General features: G+C 49.9%; 1 protein-coding gene across 1 annotated transcript in view; it reads left to right on the top strand.

Moving 5' to 3' along the window:
- The window catches only part of LOC137524104 (zinc finger protein 605-like), a 125,579-nt gene that overhangs the window by 76,478 nt on the left and 27,665 nt on the right, over positions 1-21,436 (top strand). The window lies entirely within an intron of this gene.

Here is a 21,436-nt window from a genome sequence, read left to right as displayed (position 1 = left end):
ATTTAAATGATGTCCCTATCACAATGTATGGCGCCGATATTTTATTTCGAAATAAAGATGCATTTTTTCAATTTGCGTCCATCACTATTTACAAGCCTATAATTTAAATCTTTGAAAAGTTCAGACCCTTAGGGTAACTATTTTTGTTTTTTTTGTTTGTTTGTTTTTAATTGTAATTTTTTTTTTCCTTAAAAATTTTATTCGGGTAATTTGTGGTGTCAGAGGTAAACAGCTAATTTTAAATGTAAAATAATGCATTTGTTTAATAAAAAATAGATGTGGGTGTAGTTTTACTATTTGGCCACAAGATGGCCACAGTAAAAAATCCCTGGAAGCGTACGATCAGGCTTCCAGGACGCATTCGGAGGACGGGAAACTTTTTGACAATCAGAAAAACAGCAGCCTCTGTTAAGAGGCTGTCGGTTTTTCTGCGGGGGGCTTCGATCTGTGAATGGGATCTATAATCCCATTCATTGAACGCTGAGCTAACGGCCGGCAGCGGGACCTGGGTCCTCCCTAGGCTCCCCACATCTTTTTCCTGACCATTGAGCCAGTGCTGCACCCTCTGGAAGGTCACAGCCGGGCTCCTGGTCATGCAGGCAGGCATACTGCGCAGGATGCCTTGTGCTTGCACCCTCTGGAAGGTCACAGCCGGGCTCCCATCCATGCAGGCAGGCACACTGCAGGGGATGCCTTGTGCTTGCACCCTCTGGAAGATCACAGCCGGGCTCCCATCCATCCATGCAGGCAGGCACACTGCGCGGGATGCCTTGTGCTTGCACCCTCTGGAAGGTCACAGCTGGGCTCCTGTCCATGCAGGAGGGCACACTGCGTGGGGTGCCTTGTGCTTGCATCCTCTGGAAGGTCACAGCTGGGCTCCTGTCCATGCAAGAGGGCACACTGCGTGGGGTGCCGTGTGCTTGCACCCTCTGGAAGGTCACAGTTGGGCTCCCATCCATGCAGGCGGGCACACTGTGCAGGATGCCTTGTGCTTGCATCCTCTGGAAGGTCACAGCTGGGCTCCCATCCATGCAGGCAGGCACACTGCGCGGGATGCCTTGTGCTTGCATCCTCTGGAAGGTCACAGCCGGGCTCCCATCCATGCAGGCAGGCACACTGCGCAGGATGCCTTGTGCTTGCACTTTAGCATGGAGTCACTCGTCTATGCAGATAAAAAGTCGAGTTTGTTTGTCTCTGTGGTACTGCTAAGGCAAAAGGCCTCCTGCATCTGCTCAGTTCTGCCACGCTTGTTCATGGGCGGGAGCACGGACAGACACACTCTTCCACAGGTGCTTGTTGAGGAGGTTTGGGGGTCCCAGCACTGGATTGGTGGGGGGAGAGGTACGGGGATACTGAGATATGTACTCATTGGGGGGCATTTTCCCATCAGGCTTATTTTAATAAACATGGTACTTTATTGGCTCAGAATTTCTGAGCATTTTAGGGGCCCGCAGACAATACTTCAGTGGTTGCTAAGCATCTCAGGAATTGCCATGAAGGATATGAACACATTTGCTTTCCAGGGAGTAGAGCGGGTGAAACGCTCAGTCTGAGTAGGAGATCTTCAGAGATGCCTCCTAAAATCTTACTGGTAGTGATGGCCGAGCATCATGTTTCCTTGAAAAACTGACCGAGCCCCATAGCCTTTAATGGGCAGGCGAATTTTTAAAACTTTCATGTCATCTCTGCAGCCACAAATTCTTTAAAAAAAGAGTGTGGCAAAACCCAGACAATGGCATAACGGAGGAGGATCAAGTGTGAAATAGTCGCCAAAAAATACATTTGCGCTGGCGACTTTAGCGGGTAATAGCAAAGCCCCCATATCTGCTAGATTCCCCCAATTTGCAGGGTATGGAAAGGAAAAGGAGAAGAGTGGGTACAAGTGGAATTTTTTTTTTTTTTCTCAAAACCATACAGTTTTGGAGAAAATCGATTTTAACCTGTTGCCGACTGCCTAACATGGATCGGCAGAGAGGATCAGCTGTTCCTCAGCGCCGCCATATGGTGACATTTCGCTAGAGGTGAGATTTGCAGGGAGCTCACATGAGCGCGAGCTCCCATCACTCTTTACAGGGGGCCACAGCGATCAGCCTTCCAGCCTGCGATCAGAGCTGGCAGGCTGTTTTCTTACAAATCAATGAAGGAATTGCTTATATAGCTCTGCGATCTTGCGCAGCGCTGTACAGAGGATGTCCTTGTCACTTAACTGTCCCTCGGGGGGATCACAATCTAATCCCTACCACAGTCACATGCCTACGTGTGTTTAGTGTAGTGCATGTTTGTTTGCCTAGGGTCAATTCAACCACTTGCTGACCGCCCACTACCTATGGGCGGCGGCAAAGTGGTGTGCAGAATGACCACAATACGCCTGTCGGCAGCGGCTCATTCTGCACTAAGTTGCTGGGGATTGCGCGCTGAGTGCACGTGCATTCGCCGGCAATAGGCTCCGCCCACCTGCGACATCAACCCGCCGGCCGTTCGGAAGCGCTGGCGGGTTGTTAACCCCTCGATCGGCGCAAATAAAGCGTATATTACGCTTTGTAATGTATACAAAGCGTATTATACAGGCTGTCTCCTGCTCTGGTGGTCCCAGTGATCGAGGGACCACCAGGGCAGGTTGCAGCCACCCTAGTCTGCACAACGCCACACTGATACTGCCCCCCCTGCCCTCTGATCGCCCACAGCACCCCTCAGACCCCCCTGCCCACCCCCTAGACCCCTGTTTGCACCCAATCACCCCCCTAATCACCCATCAATCCCTCCTGTCACTATCTGTCAATGCTATTTTTAGCATAGGTCCTAAACTGCCCCCTGGGGGCTACTGATCACCCCCACACCCTCAGATCCTCCCCAGACCCCCCCCCCCGTGTACTGTATACAGCTATTCTACCCTGTAATCACCCACTGATCGCCTGTCAATCACCCCCTGTCACCACCTGTCGCTACCACCCATCAGATCAGGCCCTAACCTGCCGCTTGTGGGCACTCACACCCTCAGATTGCCCGCAGACCCACCCTCAGATCACCTCCGAAAGTGCATTGTTTACATCTGCTCTCCCCTCTAATCACCCATGAATCACCTCCTGTCACCCCCTAGCACACCTACCCATCAGATCAGGCCCTAATTTGCCCCGTGTGGGCTCCTGATCACTTGGCCAAACCCTCAGATCCCCCTCAGACCCCCTTCCGATCACCTCCCCAGTGCATTGATTGCATCGATTCTTCCCTATAATCACCCCCTGAGACACCCATCAATCACCTCCTGTCACCCCCTAGTACACCTACCCATCAGATCAGGCCCTAATCTGCCCCCTGCAGGCTTCTGATCACCCGGCCAACACCTCACCCGCCCCACCGCAGTGACATAATTTTTTTTTGTCTGATCACTGCTGGTCTCTACGACTTAATTGTGGCTGAGACCAACCGTTATGCCACACAATACGCAACTGCCAATCCAAGAAGTTACCATGCCCAGCCTTTTCGGTGGAAACCACTCCACAGTTTCCGAACATAACATTTTTTTAAGGGCCTTCTCCTTAACATGGGTCTAGTCAAAAAGAATGTATTGCGGTCTTATTGGTCTACGCACCCAATACATCACATGCCCATGTTCTCTGCTGCCATGTCCAGGTCACAATTTGAGAACATCCTGCGCTTCCTGCACTTCAGTGCCAATACAACCTGTCATCTAAGAGGCCACCCTGCTTGTGACAAAAAATAAAATCTTCTATGAACTCACCATACACCTAACAGAATACCTTGGGGTGTCTTCTTTCTAAAATGGGGTCACTTGTGGGGTTCCTATACTGCCCTGGCATTTTAGGAGCCCTAAAGCGTGAGGAGTAGTCTAGAAACCAAATGCCTCAAAGTGACCTGTGAATAGGGCGTTGGGCCCCTTTGCACACCTAGGCTGCAAAAAAGTGTCACACGTGGTATCGCTGTACTCAGGAGAAGTAGTATAATGTGTTTTGGGGTGTATTTTTTTATTTTTTTAAACACAATTGTCCATTTACAGAGATATTTCTCCCATCCAGCATAGGTATGTTTAAAAATACACCCCAAAACACATTATACTACTTCTCCTGAGTACGGCGATACCACATGTGTGACACTTTTTTGCAGCCTAGGTGCGCTAACGGGCTCAACGTCCTATGAGTACCTTTAGGATTTCACAGGTCATTTTGAGGCATTTGGTTTCTAGTCTACTCCTTACGGTTTAGGGCCCCTAAAATGCCAGGGCAGTATAGGAACCCCACAAGTGACCCCATTTTAGAAAGAAGACACCCCAAGGTATTTCGTTAGTAGTATGGTGCGTTCATAGAAGATTTTATTTTTTATCACAAGTTAGTGGAAAATGACACTTTGTGAAAAAAAACAATAAAAGTCAATTTCCGTTAACTTGTGACAAAAAATAAAATCTTCTATGAACTCACCATACTCCTAACAGAATACCTTGGGGTGCCTTTTTTCTAAAATGGGGTCACTTGTGGGGTTCCTATACTGCCCTGGCATTTTAGGGGCCCTAAAGCGTAAGGAGTAGTCTAGAAACCAAATGTCTCAAAATGACCTGTGAAATCCTAAAGGTACTCATAGGACATTGGGCCCCTTAGCGCACCTAGGCTGCAAAAAAGTGTCACACATGTGGTATCGCCGTACTCAGGAGAAGTAGTATAATGTGTTTTGGGGTATATTTTTACACATACCCATGCTGGGTGGGAGAAATCTCTCTGTAAATGGACAATTGTGTGTGAAAAAATCAAAAAAATCTAATTTACAGAGATTTTTCTCCCACCCAGCATGGGTATGTGTAAAAATACACCCCAAAACACATTATACTATTTCTCTAGAGTATGGTGATACCACATGTGTGACTCCTTTTTGCAGCCTAGGTGCGCTAAGGGGCCCAAAGTCCTATGAGCACCTTTAGGCTTTACAGGGGTGCTTACAATTTAGCACCCCCCAAAATGCCAGGACAGTAAACACACCCCACAAATGACCCCATTTTGGAAAGTAGACACTTCAAGGTATTCAGAGAGGGGCATGGCGAGTCCGTGGCAGATTAAATTTTTTTTGTCACAAGTTAGCAGAAATGGAAATTTATTTATTTATTTTGCCACAAAGTGTCATTTTCCGCTAACTTGTGACAAAAAATAAAATCTTCTATGAACTCACCATGCCTCTCAGTGAATATTTTGGGATGTCTTCTTTCCAAAATGGGGTCATTTGGGGGGTATGTATACTATCCTGGAATTCTAGCGCCTCATGAAACATGACAGGTGGTCAGAAAAGTCAGAGATGCTTAAAAATGGGAAAATTCACTTTTTGCACCATAGTTTGTAAACGCTATAACTTTTACCCAAACCAATAAATATACACTTATTGGATTTTTTTTTTAATCAAAGACATGTAGCACAATAAATTTGGACAAAAATGTATACAGAAATTTTACTTTATTTGACAAATTTTATCACAAAGTTAAAAAAATCATTTTTTTTTACAAAATTCATGTCTTTTTTGATGAATATAATAAAAACTAAAAATCGCAGCAGCAATCAAATAGCACCAAAAGAAAGCTGTATTAGGGACAAGAAAAGGACGTAAAATTCATTTAGATGGTAGGTTGTATGACCGAGCAATAAACCATGAAAGCTGCAGTGGTCTGAATGGAAAAAAAAGGCTCTGGTCCTCAAGGGTGAAAATACTGTGGTTTTCAAGTGGTTAAGGAGGGGGGGGGGGGGGGGGGAATAAAAAAAAAAATACCTGTGTTTTTTTTTTTTATTGATTAAAAAATACAAATCGCAGCAGCAATCAAATACTACCAAAAGAGAGCACTATTGGTGAGAATAAATACAAAGTAAACACAACACAAGAGCCCAGATGTTTGTGCCTGAGTGGCTGAGGGGTGGCCTATACTACTGATGTGCAGTCTGGCCTTCTAGGCCACATCTTCCAGTGAGTCATTTCATATTGGGGGGAGGTTGTGTATGCAGCCTACCTGTATTGATCTGAAGTAAGCCTTGCCTCGACTGCAATAAGGACTGGACTTAAGAGCGCTTGCCTTATTTACTTTAGAACTATTTATTCTACTACACAGTTAGCTAGGAAGCGCCCCACTTGGTTATAAAGTGTTTGTTCATTGTCCACTATTCATGTGCTACTAATTGTATTCTATTCACTGTAACTTTGGCTTAGTTGTAGTGCTGTACTAACGGTCCGTGAGCACTTGTACTGTGTGATTGGTTTACTATTAGTGAGAAGAAAAGGAGGTAAAATTCATTTGGGTGGTAAGTTGTATGACAGAGCAATAAACTGCTGAAGTTGTGAACTGTCAGAGTGTGGGAAAGTGGGGTAAACTGACTTTAGCAGATAATAGCAAAGCCCTCGTATATCCTAGAAACACCCAGTATTCGGGGTATGTTAAGGAGAACAGTGGGAAAATAGGAACAAAAGACTTTGTAGTTTCAGGCTAAGTTCACAGTGGGACATTAAAGTCGCGCGTTAAAACAGCATTTAACGCAGAATAACTCACTGCAATGAAAAATCAATGCCCTGTTCACAGTGCACACGTTGCGTTGGTGTCTAACGCTGCACGTTAAGTAAAAGTACTGCATGCTGTGCGTTATACACGTTATTAGCTGCGTTGGACTGTTTGCACATGCTCAGTAATGACTTGGAAGCATACTTTTCATTGCCTGTATTTTTTACTGTATCTGCTGTATGTGACGGTAACGCTGCGTTGCCACTTTTTGGGCGCGTTGCGTTGTAAGTTTGCGGTGCGACTTTAACGTGGCATCAAAACGCAACGTCCCACTGTGAATCTAGCCTTAGAGAAAATAGGTTTTAAAGTTTCAATAAAAGTATATATTTAAATGTGGTTAAATTACACATAATGTACAAGGGGGGGGGGGGGGGGGGGTGGGGCATTTATATGGATACACCTTAATAAAATGGGAATGGTTGGTGATATTAACTTCCTGTTTGTGGCACATTAGTATATGTGAGGGGGGAAACTTTTCAAGATGGGTGGTGACCGTGGCGGCCATTTTGAAGTCAGCCATTTTGAATCCAACTTTTTTTTTTTTCAATAGGAAGAGGGTCATGTGACACATCAAACTTATTGGGAATTTCACAAGGAAAACAATGGTGTGCTTGGTTTTACAGTAACTTTATTCTTTCATGAGTTATTTACAAGTTTCTGACCACTTATAAAATATGTTGTTCAATGTGCCGCCTATTGTGTTGGATTGTCAATGCAACCCTCTTCTCCCACTCTTCACACACTGATAGCAACACTGCAGGAGAAATGCTAGCACAGGCTTCCAGTATCCGTACCCTCTTCTCCCACTCTTCACACACTGATAGCAACACTGCAGGAGAAATGCTAGTACAGGCTTCCAGTATCCGTACCCTCTTCTCCCACTCTTCACACACTGATAGCAACACTGCAGGAGAAATGCTAGCACAGGCTTCCAGTATCCGTACCCTCTTCTCCCACTCCTCACACACTGATAGCAACACCGCAGGAGAAATGCTAGCACAGGCTTCCAGTATCCGTACCCTCTTCTCCCACTCTTCACACACTGATAGCAACACTGCAGGAGAAATGCTAGCACAGGCTTCCAGTATCCGTACCCTCTTCTCCCACTCCTCACACACTGATAGCAACACCGCAGGAGAAATGCTAACACAGGCTTCCAGTATCCGTACCCTCTTCTCCCACTCCTCACACACTGATAGCAACACTGCAGGAGAAATGCTAGCACAGGCTTCCAGTATTCGTACCCTCTTCTCCCACTCCTCACACACTGATAGTAACACCGCAGGAGAAATGCTAGCACAGGCTTCCAGTATCCATACCCTCTTCTCCCACTCCTCACACACTGATAGCAACACTGCAGGAGAAATGCTAGCACAGGCTTCCAGTATCCGTACCCTCTTCTCCCACTCCTCACACACTGATAGCAACACCGCAGGAGAAATGCTAGCACAGGCTTCCAGTATCCGTATCCTCTTCTCCCACTCCTCACACACTGATAGTAACACCGCAGGAGAAATGCCAGCACAGGCTTCCAGTATCCGTACCCTCTTCTCCCACTCCTCACACACTGATAGCAACACCGCAGGAGAAATGCCAGCACAGGCTTCCAGTATCCGTATCCTCTTCTCCCACTCCTCACACACTGATAGTAACACCGCAGGAGAAATGCCAGCACAGGCTTCCAGTATCCATACCCTCTTCTCCCACTCCTCACACACTGATAGTAACACCGCAGGAGAAATGCCAGCACAGGCTTCCAGTATCCGTACCCTCTTCTCCCACTCCTCACACACTGATAGTAACACCGCAGGAGAAATGCCAGCACAGGCTTCCAGTATCCGTACCCTCTACTCCCACTCCTCACACACTGATAGCAACACCGCAGGAGAAATGCCAGCACAGGCTGCCAGTATCCATACCCTCTCATCCCACTCCTCACACACTGATAGTAACACCGCAGGAGAAATGCTAGCACAGGCTTCCAGTATCCATACCCTCTCATCCCACTCCTCACACACTGATAGTAACACCGCAGGAGAAATGCTAGCACAGGCTTCCAGCATCCGTACCCTCTTCTCCAACTCCTCACACACTGATAGCAACACTGCAGGAGAAATGCTAGCACAGGCTTCCAGTATCCGTACCCTCTCCTCCCACTCTTCACACACTGATAGTAACACCGCAGGAGAAATGCCAGCACAGGCTTCCAGTATCCGTACCCTCTCCTCCCACTCTTCACACACTGATAGTAACACCGCAGGAGAAATGCTAGCACAGGCTTCCAGTATCCGTACCCTCTCCTCCCACTCTTCACACACTGATAGTAACACCGCAGGAGAAATGCTAGCACAGGCTTCCAGTATCCGTATCCTCTTCTCCCACTCCTCACACACTGATAGTAACACCGCAGGAGAAATGCCAGCACAGGCTTCCAGTATCCGTACCCTGTTCTCCCACTCCTCACACACTGATAGCAACACTGCAGGAGAAATGCTAGCACAGGCTTCCAGTATCCGTACCCTCTCCTCCCACTCTTCACACACTGATAGTAACACCGCAGGAGAAATACTAGCACAGGCTTCCAGTATCCGTACCCTCTTCTCCCACTCTTCACACACTGATAGCAACACCGCAGGAGAAATGCCAGCCCAGGCTTCCAGTATCTGTACCCTCTTCTCCCACTCCTCACACACTGATAGTAACACCGCAGGAGAAATGCCAGCACAGGCTTCCAGTATCCATACCCTCTTCTCCCACTCCTCACACACTGATAGTAACACCACAGGAGAAATGCCAGCACAGGCTTCCAGTATCCGTACCCTCTTCTCCCACTCCTCACACACTGATAGCAACACTGCAGGAGAAATGCCAGCACAGGCTTCCAGCATCCGTACCCTCTTCTCCCACTCCTCACACACTGATAATAACACCGCAGGAGAAATGCTAGCACAGGCTTCCAGTATCTGTACCCTCTTCTCCCACTCCTCACACACTGATAGTAACACTGCAGGAGATATGCCAGCACAGGCTTCCAGTATCCGTACCCTCTTCTCCCACTCCTCACACACTGATAGTAACACTGCAGGAGATATGCCAGCACAGGCTTCCAGTATCCGTACCCTCTTCTCCCACTCCTCACACACTGATAGTAACACCGCAGGAGAAATGCTAGCACAGGCTTCCAGTATCCGTACCCTCTTCTCCCACTCCTCACACACTGATAGCAACACTGCAGGAGAAATACTAGCACAGGCTTCCAGTATCCGTACCCTCTTCTCCCACTCCTCACACACTGATAGTAACACCGCAGGAGAAATACCAGCACAGGCTTCCAGTATCCGTACCCTCTTCTCCCACTCCTCACACACTGATAGTAACACTGCAGGAGATATGCCAGCACAGGCTTCCAGTATCCGTACCCTCTTCTCCCACTCCTCACACACTGATAGTAACACCGCAGGAGAAATGCTAGCACAGGCTTCCAGTATCTGTACCCTCTTCTCCCACTCCTCACACACTGATAGTAACACTGCAGGAGATATGCCAGCACAGGCTTCCAGTATCCGTACCCTCTTCTCCCACTCCTCACACACTGATAGTAACACTGCAGGAGATATGCCAGCACAGGCTTCCAGTATCCGTACCCTCTTCTCCCACTCCTCACACACTGATAGTAACACCGCAGGAGAAATGCTAGCACAGGCTTCCAGTATCCGTACCCTCTTCTCCCACTCCTCACACACTGATAGCAACACCGCAGGAGAAATACTAGCACAGGCTTCCAGTATCCGTACCCTCTTCTCCCACTCCTCACACACTGATAGTAACACCGCAGGAGAAATACCAGCACAGGCTTCCAGTATCCGTACCCTCTTCTCCCACTCCTCACACACTGATAGTAACACTGCAGGAGATATGCCAGCACAGGCTTCCAGTATCCGTACCCTCTTCTCCCACTCCTCACACACTGATAGCAACACTGCAGGAGAAATGCTAGCACAGGCTTCCAGTATCCGTACCCTCTTCTCCCACTCCTCACACACTGATAGCAACACCGCAGGAGAAATGCTAGCACAGGCTTCCAGTATCCGTATCCTCTTCTCCCACTCCTCACACACTGATAGTAACACCGCAGGAGAAATGCCAGCACAGGCTTCCAGTATCCGTACCCTCTTCTCCCACTCCTCACACACTGATAGCAACACCGCAGGAGAAATGCCAGCACAGGCTTCCAGTATCCGTATCCTCTTCTCCCACTCCTCACACACTGATAGTAACACCGCAGGAGAAATGCCAGCACAGGCTTCCAGTATCCATACCCTCTTCTCCCACTCCTCACACACTGATAGTAACACCGCAGGAGAAATGCCAGCACAGGCTTCCAGTATCCGTACCCTCTTCTCCCACTCCTCACACACTGATAGTAACACCGCAGGAGAAATGCCAGCACAGGCTTCCAGTATCCGTACCCTCTACTCCCACTCCTCACACACTGATAGCAACACCGCAGGAGAAATGCCAGCACAGGCTGCCAGTATCCATACCCTCTCATCCCACTCCTCACACACTGATAGTAACACCGCAGGAGAAATGCTAGCACAGGCTTCCAGTATCCGTACCCTCTCATCCCACTCCTCACACACTGATAGTAACACCGCAGGAGAAATGCTAGCACAGGCTTCCAGCATCCGTACCCTCTTCTCCCACTCCTCACACACTGATAGCAACACTGCAGGAGAAATGCTAGCACAGGCTTCCAGTATCCGTACCCTCTCCTCCCACTCTTCACACACTGATAGTAACACCGCAGGAGAAATGCCAGCACAGGCTTCCAGTATCCGTACCCTCTCCTCCCACTCTTCACACACTGATAGTAACACCGCAGGAGAAATGCTAGCACAGGCTTCCAGTATCCGTACCCTCTCCTCCCACTCTTCACACACTGATAGTAACACCGCAGGAGAAATGCTAGCACAGGCTTCCAGTATCCGTATCCTCTTCTCCCACTCCTCACACACTGATAGTAACACCGCAGGAGAAATGCCAGCACAGGCTTCCAGTATCCGTACCCTGTTCTCCCATTCCTCACACACTGATAGCAACACTGCAGGAGAAATGCTAGCACAGGCTTCCAGTATCCGTACCCTCTCCTCCCACTCTTCACACACTGATAGTAACACCGCAGGAGAAATACTAGCACAGGCTTCCAGTATCCGTACCCTCTTCTCCCACTCTTCACACACTGATAGCAACACCGCAGGAGAAATGCCAGCCCAGGCTTCCAGTATCTGTACCCTCTTCTCCCACTCCTCACACACTGATAGTAACACCGCAGGAGAAATGCCAGCACAGGCTTCCAGTATCCATACCCTCTTCTCCCACTCCTCACACACTGATAGTAACACCACAGGAGAAATGCCAGCACAGGCTTCCAGTATCCGTACCCTCTTCTCCCACTCCTCACACACTGATAGCAACACCGCAGGAGAAATGCCAGCACAGGCTTCCAGTATCCGTACCCTCTTCTCCCACTCCTCACACACTGATAGCCACACTGCAGGAGAAATGCTAGCACAGGCTTCCAGCATCCGTACCCTCTTCTCCCACTCCTCACACACTGATAATAACACCGCAGGAGAAATGCTAGCACAGGCTTCCAGTATCTGTACCCTCTTCTCCCACTCCTCACACACTGATAGTAACACTGCAGGAGATATGCCAGCACAGGCTTCCAGTATCCGTACCCTCTTCTCCCACTCCTCACACACTGATAGTAACACTGCAGGAGATATGCCAGCACAGGCTTCCAGTATCCGTACCCTCTTCTCCCACTCCTCACACACTGATAGTAACACCGCAGGAGAAATGCTAGCACAGGCTTCCAGTATCCGTACCCTCTTCTCCCACTCCTCACACACTGATAGCAACACCGCAGGAGAAATACTAGCACAGGCTTCCAGTATCCGTACCCTCTTCTCCCACTCCTCACACACTGATAGTAACACCGCAGGAGAAATACCAGCACAGGCTTCCAGTATCCGTACCCTCTTCTCCCACTCCTCACACACTGATAGTAACACTGCAGGAGATATGCCAGCACACGCTTCCAGTATCCGTACCCTCTTCTCCCACTCCTCACACACTGATAGTAACACCGCAGGAGAAATGCTAGCACAGGCTTCCAGTATCCGTACCCTCTTCTCCCACTCCTCACACACTGATAGCAACACCGCAGGAGAAATGCCAGCACAGGCTTCCAGTATCCGTACCCTCTTCTCCCACTCCTCACACACTGATAGCCACACTGCAGGAGAAATGCTAGCACAGGCTTCCAGTATCTGTACCCTCTTCTCCCACTCCTCACACACTGATAGTAACACTGCAGGAGATATGCCAGCACAGGCTTCCAGTATCCGTACCCTCTTCTCCCACTCCTCACACACTGATAGTAACACCGCAGGAGAAATGCTAGCACAGGCTTCCAGTATCCGTACCCTCTTCTCCCACTCCTCACACACTGATAGCAACACCGCAGGAGAAATACTAGCACAGGCTTCCAGTATCCGTACCCTCTTCTCCCACTCCTCACACACTGATAGTAACACTGCAGGAGAAATACCAGCACAGGCTTCCAGTATCCGTACCCTCTTCTCCCACTCCTCACACACTGATAGTAACACTGCAGGAGATATGCCAGCACAGGCTTCCAGTATCCGTACCCTCTTCTCCCACTCCTCACACACTGATAGCAACACCGCAGGAGAAATGCTAGCACAGGCTTCCAGTATCCGTACCCTCTTCTCCCACTCCTCACACACTGATAGTAACACTGCAGGAGATATGCCAGCACAGGCTTCCAGTATCCGTACCCTCTTCTCCCACTCCTCACACACTGATAGCAACACCGCAGGAGAAATACTAGCACAGGCTTCCAGTATCCGTACCCTCTTCTCCCACTCCTCACACACTGATAGTAACACCGCAGGAGAAATACCAGCACAGGCTTCCAGTATCTGTACCCTCTTCTCCCACTCCTCACACACTGATAGTAACACCGCAGGAGAAATGCCAGCACAGGCTTTCAGTATCCGTACCCTCTTCTCCCACTCTTCCCACACTGATAGTAACACCGCAGGAGAAATGCCAGCACAGGCTTCCAGTATCCGTACCCTCTTCTCCCACTCTTCCCACACTGATAGTAACACTGCAGGAGAAATGCCAGCACAGGCTTCCAGTATCCGTACCCTCTTCTCCCACTCCTCACACACTGATAGTAACACTGCAGGAGATATGCCAGCACAGGCTTCCAGTATCCGGACCCTCTTCTCCCACTCCTCACACACTGATAGTAACACTGCAGGAGATATGCCAGCACAGGCTTCCAGTATCCATACCCTCTTCTCCCACTCCTCACACACTGATAGCAACACTGCAGGAGAAATGCTAGCACAGGCTTCTAGTATCCATACCCTCTTCTCCCACTCCTCACACTCCGATAGTAACACCGCAGGAGAAATGCTAGCACAGGCTTCCAGTATCTGTACCCTCTTCTCCCACTCTTCCCACACTGATAGTAACACCGCAGGAGAAATGCCAGCACAGGCTTCCAGTATCCGTACCCTCTTCTCCCACTCCTCACACACTGATAGCAACACCGCAGGAGAAATGCTAGCACAGGCTTCCAGTATCCATACCCTCTTCTCCCACTCCTCACACACTGATAGCAACACCGCAGGAGAAATGTTAGCACAGGCTTCCAGTATCCGTACCCTCTTCTCCCACTCCTCACACACTGATAGTAACACCGCAGGAGAAATGCTAGCACAGGCTTCCAGTATCCGTACCCTCTTCTCCCACTCCTCACACACTGATAGTAACACCGCAGGAGAAATGCCAGTACAGGCTTCCAGTATCCGTACCCTCTTCTCCCACTCCTCACACACTGATAGCAACACCGCAGGAGAAATGCTAGCACAGGCTTCCAGTATCCGTACCCTCTTCTCCCACTCCTCACACACTGATAGTAACACCGCAGGAGAAATGCTAGCACAGGCTTCCAGTATCCGTACCCTCTTCTCCCACTCCTCACACACTGATAGTAACACCGCAGGAGAAATGTTAGCACAGGCTTCCAGTATCCGTACCCTCTTCTCCCACTCCTCACACACTGATAGTAACACTGCAGGAGAAATGCTAGCACAGGCTTCCAGTATCCGTACCCTCTTCTCCCACTCCTCACACACTGATAGCAACACCGCAGGAGAAATGCCAGCACAGGCTTCCAGTATCTGTACCCTCTTCTCCAACTCTTCACACACTGATAGCAACACCGCAGGAGAAATGCTAGCACAGGCTTCCAGTATCCATACCCTCTTCTCCCACTCTTCACACACTGATAGCAACACCGCTGGAGAAATGCTAGCACAGGCTGCCAGTATCCATACCCTCTTCTCCCACTCCTCACACACTGATAGTAACACCGCAGGAGAAATACCAGCACAGGCTTCCAGTATCCGTACCCTCTTCTCCCATTCCTCACACACTGATAGTAACACTGCAGGAGATATGCCAGCACAGGCTTCCAGTATCCGTACCCTCTTCTCCCACTCCTCACACACTGATAGTAACACCGCAGGAGAAATGCTAGCACAGGCTTCCAGTATCCGTACCCTCTTCTCCCACTCCTCACACTCCTCACACACTGATAGTAACACCGCAGGAGAAATGCTAGCACAGGCTTCCAGTATCCGTATCCTCTTCTCCCACTCCTCACACACTGATAGTAACACCGCAGGAGAAATGCCAGCACAGGCTTCCAGTATCCGTACCCTGTTCTCCCACTCCTCACACACTGATAGCAACACTGCAGGAGAAATGCTAGCACAGGCTTCCAGTATCCGTACCCTCTCCTCCCACTCTTCACACACTGATAGTAACACCGCAGGAGAAATGCTAGCACAGGCTTCCAGTATCCGTACCCTCTTCTCCCACTCCTCACACACTGATAGCAACACTGCAGGAGAAATGCTAGCACAGGCTTCCAGTATCTGTACCCTCTTCTCCCACTCCTCACACACTGATAGTAACACCACAGGAGAAATGCCAGTACAGGCTTCCAGTATCCGTACCCTCTTCTCCCACTCCTCACACTCTGATAGTAACACCGCAGGAGAAATGCTAGCACAGGCTTCCAGTATCCGTACCCTCTTCTCCCACTCCTCACACACTGATAGTAACACCGCAGGAGAAATGCTAGCTCAGGCTTCCAGTATCCGTACCCTCTTCTCCCACTCCTCACACTCTGATAGTAACACCGCAGGAGAAATGCCAGCACAGGCTTCCAGTATCTGTACCCTCTTCTCCCACTCCTCACACACTGATAGTAACACCGCAGGAGAAATGCCAGCACAGGCTTCCAGTATCCGTACCCTCTTCTCCCACTCCTCACACACTGATAGTAACACCGCAGGAGAAATACCAGCACAGGCTTCCAGTATCCGTACCCTCTTCTCCCACTCCTCACACACTGATAGTAACACTGCAGGAGATATGCCAGCACAGGCTGCCAGTATCTGTACCCTCTTCTCCCACTCCTCACACACTGATAGTAACACTGCAGGAGAAATGCTAGCACAGGCTTCCAGTATCCGTACCCTCTTCTCCCACTTTCACACACCGATAGCAACACCGCAGGAGAAATGCTAGCACAGGCTTCCAGTATCTGTACCCTCTCATCCCACTCCTCACACACTGATAGCAACACCGCAGGAGAAATGCTAGCACAGGCTTCCAGTATCCGTATCCTCTTCTCCCACTCCTCACACACTGATAGTAACACCGCAGGAGAAATGCCAGCACAGGCTTCCAGTATCCGTACCCTCTTCTCCCACTCCTCACACACTGATAGCAACACCGCAGGAGAAATGCCAGCACAGGCTTCCAGTATCCGTATCCTCTTCTCCCACTCCTCACACACTGATAGTAACACCGCAGGAGAAATGCCAGCACAGGCTTCCAGTATCCATACCCTCTTCTCCCACTCCTCACACACTGATAGTAACACCGCAGGAGAAATGCCAGCACAGGCTTCCAGTATCCGTACCCTCTTCTCCCACTCCTCACACACTGATAGTAACACCGCAGGAGAAATGCCAGCACAGGCTTCCAGTATCCGTACCCTCTACTCCCACTCCTCACACACTGATAGCAACACCGCAGGAGAAATGCCAGCACAGGCTGCCAGTATCCATACCCTCTCATCCCACTCCTCACACACTGATAGTAACACCGCAGGAGAAATGCTAGCACAGGCTTCCAGTATCCATACCCTCTCATCCCACTCCTCACACACTGATAGTAACACCGCAGGAGAAATGCTAGCACAGGCTTCCAGCATCCGTACCCTCTTCTCCAACTCCTCACACACTGATAGCAACACTGCAGGAGAAATGCTAGCACAGGCTTCCAGTATCCGTACCCTCTCCTCCCACTCTTCACACACTGATAGTAACACCGCAGGAGAAATGCCAGCACAGGCTTCCAGTATCCGTACCCTCTCCTCCCACTCTTCACACACTGATAGTAACACCGCAGGAGAAATGCTAGCACAGGCTTCCAGTATCCGTACCCTCTCCTCCCACTCTTCACACACTGATAGTAACACCGCAGGAGAAATGCTAGCACAGGCTTCCAGTATCCGTATCCTCTTCTCCCACTCCTCACACACTGATAGTAACACCGCAGGAGAAATGCCAGCACAGGCTTCCAGTATCCGTACCCTGTTCTCCCACTCCTCACACACTGATAGCAACACTGCAGGAGAAATGCTAGCACAGGCTTCCAGTATCCGTACCCTCTCCTCCCACTCTTCACACACTGATAGTAACACCGCAGGAGAAATACTAGCACAGGCTTCCAGTATCCGTACCCTCTTCTCCCACTCTTCACACACTGATAGCAACACCGCAGGAGAAATGCCAGCCCAGGCTTCCAGTATCTGTACCCTCTTCTCCCACTCCTCACACACTGATAGTAACACCGCAGGAGAAATGCCAGCACAGGCTTCCAGTATCCATACCCTCTTCTCCCACTCCTCACACACTGATAGTAACACCACAGGAGAAATGCCAGCACAGGCTTCCAGTATCCGTACCCTCTTCTCCCACTCCTCACACACTGATAGCAACACTGCAGGAGAAATGCCAGCACAGGCTTCCAGCATCCGTACCCTCTTCTCCCACTCCTCACACACTGATAATAACACCGCAGGAGAAATGCTAGCACAGGCTTCCAGTATCTGTACCCTCTTCTCCCACTCCTCACACACTGATAGTAACACTGCAGGAGATATGCCAGCACAGGCTTCCAGTATCCGTACCCTCTTCTCCCACTCCTCACACACTGATAGTAACACTGCAGGAGATATGCCAGCACAGGCTTCCAGTATCCGTACCCTCTTCTCCCACTCCTCACACACTGATAGTAACACCGCAGGAGAAATGCTAGCACAGGCTTCCAGTATCCGTACCCTCTTCTCCCACTCCTCACACACTGATAGCAACACTGCAGGAGAAATACTAGCACAGGCTTCCAGTATCCGTACCCTCTTCTCCCACTCCTCACACACTGATAGTAACACCGCAGGAGAAATACCAGCACAGGCTTCCAGTATCCGTACCCTCTTCTCCCACTCCTCACACACTGATAGTAACACTGCAGGAGATATGCCAGCACAGGCTTCCAGTATCCGTACCCTCTTCTCCCACTCCTCACACACTGATAGTAACACCGCAGGAGAAATGCTAGCACAGGCTTCCAGTATCTGTACCCTCTTCTCCCACTCCTCACACACTGATAGTAACACTGCAGGAGATATGCCAGCACAGGCTTCCAGTATCCGTACCCTCTTCTCCCACTCCTCACACACTGATAGTAACACTGCAGGAGATATGCCAGCACAGGCTTCCAGTATCCGTACCCTCTTCTCCCACTCCTCACACACTGATAGTAACACCGCAGGAGAAATGCTAGCACAGGCTTCCAGTATCCGTACCCTCTTCTCCCACTCCTCACACACTGATAGCAACACCGCAGGAGAAATACTAGCACAGGCTTCCAGTATCCGTACCCTCTTCTCCCACTCCTCACACACTGATAGTAACACCGCAGGAGAAATACCAGCACAGGCTTCCAGTATCCGTACCCTCTTCTCCCACTCCTCACACACTGATAGTAACACTGCAGGAGATATGCCAGCACAGGCTTCCAGTATCCGTACCCTCTTCTCCCACTCCTCACACACTGATAGCAACACTGCAGGAGAAATGCTAGCACAGGCTTCCAGTATCCGTACCCTCTTCTCCCACTCCTCACACACTGATAGCAACACCGCAGGAGAAATGCTAGCACAGGCTTCCAGTATCCGTATCCTCTTCTCCCACTCCTCACACACTGATAGTAACACCGCAGGAGAAATGCCAGCACAGGCTTCCAGTATCCGTACCCTCTTCTCCCACTCCTCACACACTGATAGCAACACCGCAGGAGAAATGCCAGCACAGGCTTCCAGTATCCGTATCCTCTTCTCCCACTCCTCACACACTGATAGTAACACCGCAGGAGAAATGCCAGCACAGGCTTCCAGTATCCATACCCTCTTCTCCCACTCCTCACACACTGATAGTAACACCGCAGGAGAAATGCCAGCACAGGCTTCCAGTATCCGTACCCTCTTCTCCCACTCCTCACACACTGATAGTAACACCGCAGGAGAAATGCCAGCACAGGCTTCCAGTATCCGTACCCTCTACTCCCACTCCTCACACACTGATAGCAACACCGCAGGAGAAATGCCAGCACAGGCTGCCAGTATCCATACCCTCTCATCCCACTCCTCACACACTGATAGTAACACCGCAGGAGAAATGCTAGCACAGGCTTCCAGTATCCGTACCCTCTCATCCCACTCCTCACACACTGATAGTAACACCGCAGGAGAAATGCTAGCACAGGCTTCCAGCATCCGTACCCTCTTCTCCCACTCCTCACACACTGATAGCAACACTGCAGGAGAAATGCTAGCACAGGCTTCCAGTATCCGTACCCTCTCCTCCCACTCTTCACACACTGATAGTAACACCGCAGGAGAAATGCCAGCACAGGCTTCCAGTATCCGTACCCTCTCCTCCCACTCTTCACACACTGATAGTAACACCGCAGGAGAAATGCTAGCACAGGCTTCCAGTATCCGTACCCTCTCCTCCCACTCTTCACACACTGATAGTAACACCGCAGGAGAAATGCTAGCACAGGCTTCCAGTATCCGTATCCTCTTCTCCCACTCCTCACACACTGATAGTAACACCGCAGGAGAAATGCCAGCACAGGCTTCCAGTATCCGTACCCTGTTCTCCCATTCCTCACACACTGATAGCAACACTGCAGGAGAAATGCTAGCACAGGCTTCCAGTATCCGTACCCTCTCCTCCCACTCTTCACACACTGATAGTAACACCGCAGGAGAAATACTAGCACAGGCTTCCAGTATCCGTACCCTCTTCTCCCACTCTTCACACACTGATAGCAACACCGCAGGAGAAATGCCAGCCCAGGCTTCCAGTATCTGTACCCTCTTCTCCCACTCCTCACACACTGATAGTAACACCGCAGGAGAAATGCCAGCACAGGCTTCCAGTATCCATACCCTCTTCTCCCACTCCTCACACACTGATAGTAACACCACAGGAGAAATGCCAGCACAGGCTTCCAGTATCCGTACCCTCTTCTCCCACTCCTCACACACTGATAGCAACACCGCAGGAGAAATGCCAGCACAGGCTTCCAGTATCCGTACCCTCTTCTCCCACTCCTCACACACTGATAGCCACACTGCAGGAGAAATGCTAGCACAGGCTTCCAGCATCCGTACCCTCTTCTCCCACTCCTCACACACTGATAATAACACCGCAGGAGAAATGCTAGCACAGGCTTCCAGTATCTGTACCCTCTTCTCCCACTCCTCACACACTGATAGTAACACTGCAGGAGATATGCCAGCACAGGCTTCCAGTATCCGTACCCTCTTCTCCCACTCCTCACACACTGATAGTAACACTGCAGGAGATATGCCAGCACAGGCTTCCAGTATCCGTACCCTCTTCTCCCACTCCTCACACACTGATAGTAACACCGCAGGAGAAATGCTAGCACAGGCTTCCAGTATCCGTACCCTCTTCTCCCACTCCTCACACACTGATAGCAACACCGCAGGAGAAATACTAGCACAGGCTTCCAGTATCCGTACCCTCTTCTCCCACTCCTCACACACTGATAGTAACACCGCAGGAGAAATACCAGCACAGGCTTCCAGTATCCGTACCCTCTTCTCCCACTCCTCACACACTGATAGTAACACTGCAGGAGATATGCCAGCACACGCTTCCAGTATCCGTACCCTCTTCTCCCACTCCTCACACACTGATAGTAACACCGCAGGAGAAATGCTAGCACAGGCTTCCAGTATCCGTACCCTCTTCTCCCACTCCTCACACACTGATAGCAACACCGCAGGAGAAATGCCAGCACAGGCTTCCAGTATCCGTACCCTCTTCTCCCACTCCTCACACACTGATAGCCACACTGCAGGAGAAATGCTAGCACAGGCTTCCAGTATCTGTACCCTCTTCTCCCACTCCTCACACACTGATAGTAACACTGCAGGAGATATGCCAGCACAGGCTTCCAGTATCCGTACCCTCTTCTCCCACTCCTCACACACTGATAGTAACACCGCAGGAGAAATGCTAGCACAGGCTTCCAGTATCCGTACCCTCTTCTCCCACTCCTCACACACTGATAGCAACACCGCAGGAGAAATACTAGCACAGGCTTCCAGTATCC

Source organism: Hyperolius riggenbachi, chromosome 7 (genome assembly GCF_040937935.1).
Source record: "Hyperolius riggenbachi isolate aHypRig1 chromosome 7, aHypRig1.pri, whole genome shotgun sequence".
NCBI lineage: Eukaryota > Metazoa > Chordata > Amphibia > Anura > Hyperoliidae > Hyperolius > Hyperolius riggenbachi.
This window is presented reverse-complemented; position numbering and strand designations above follow the sequence as displayed.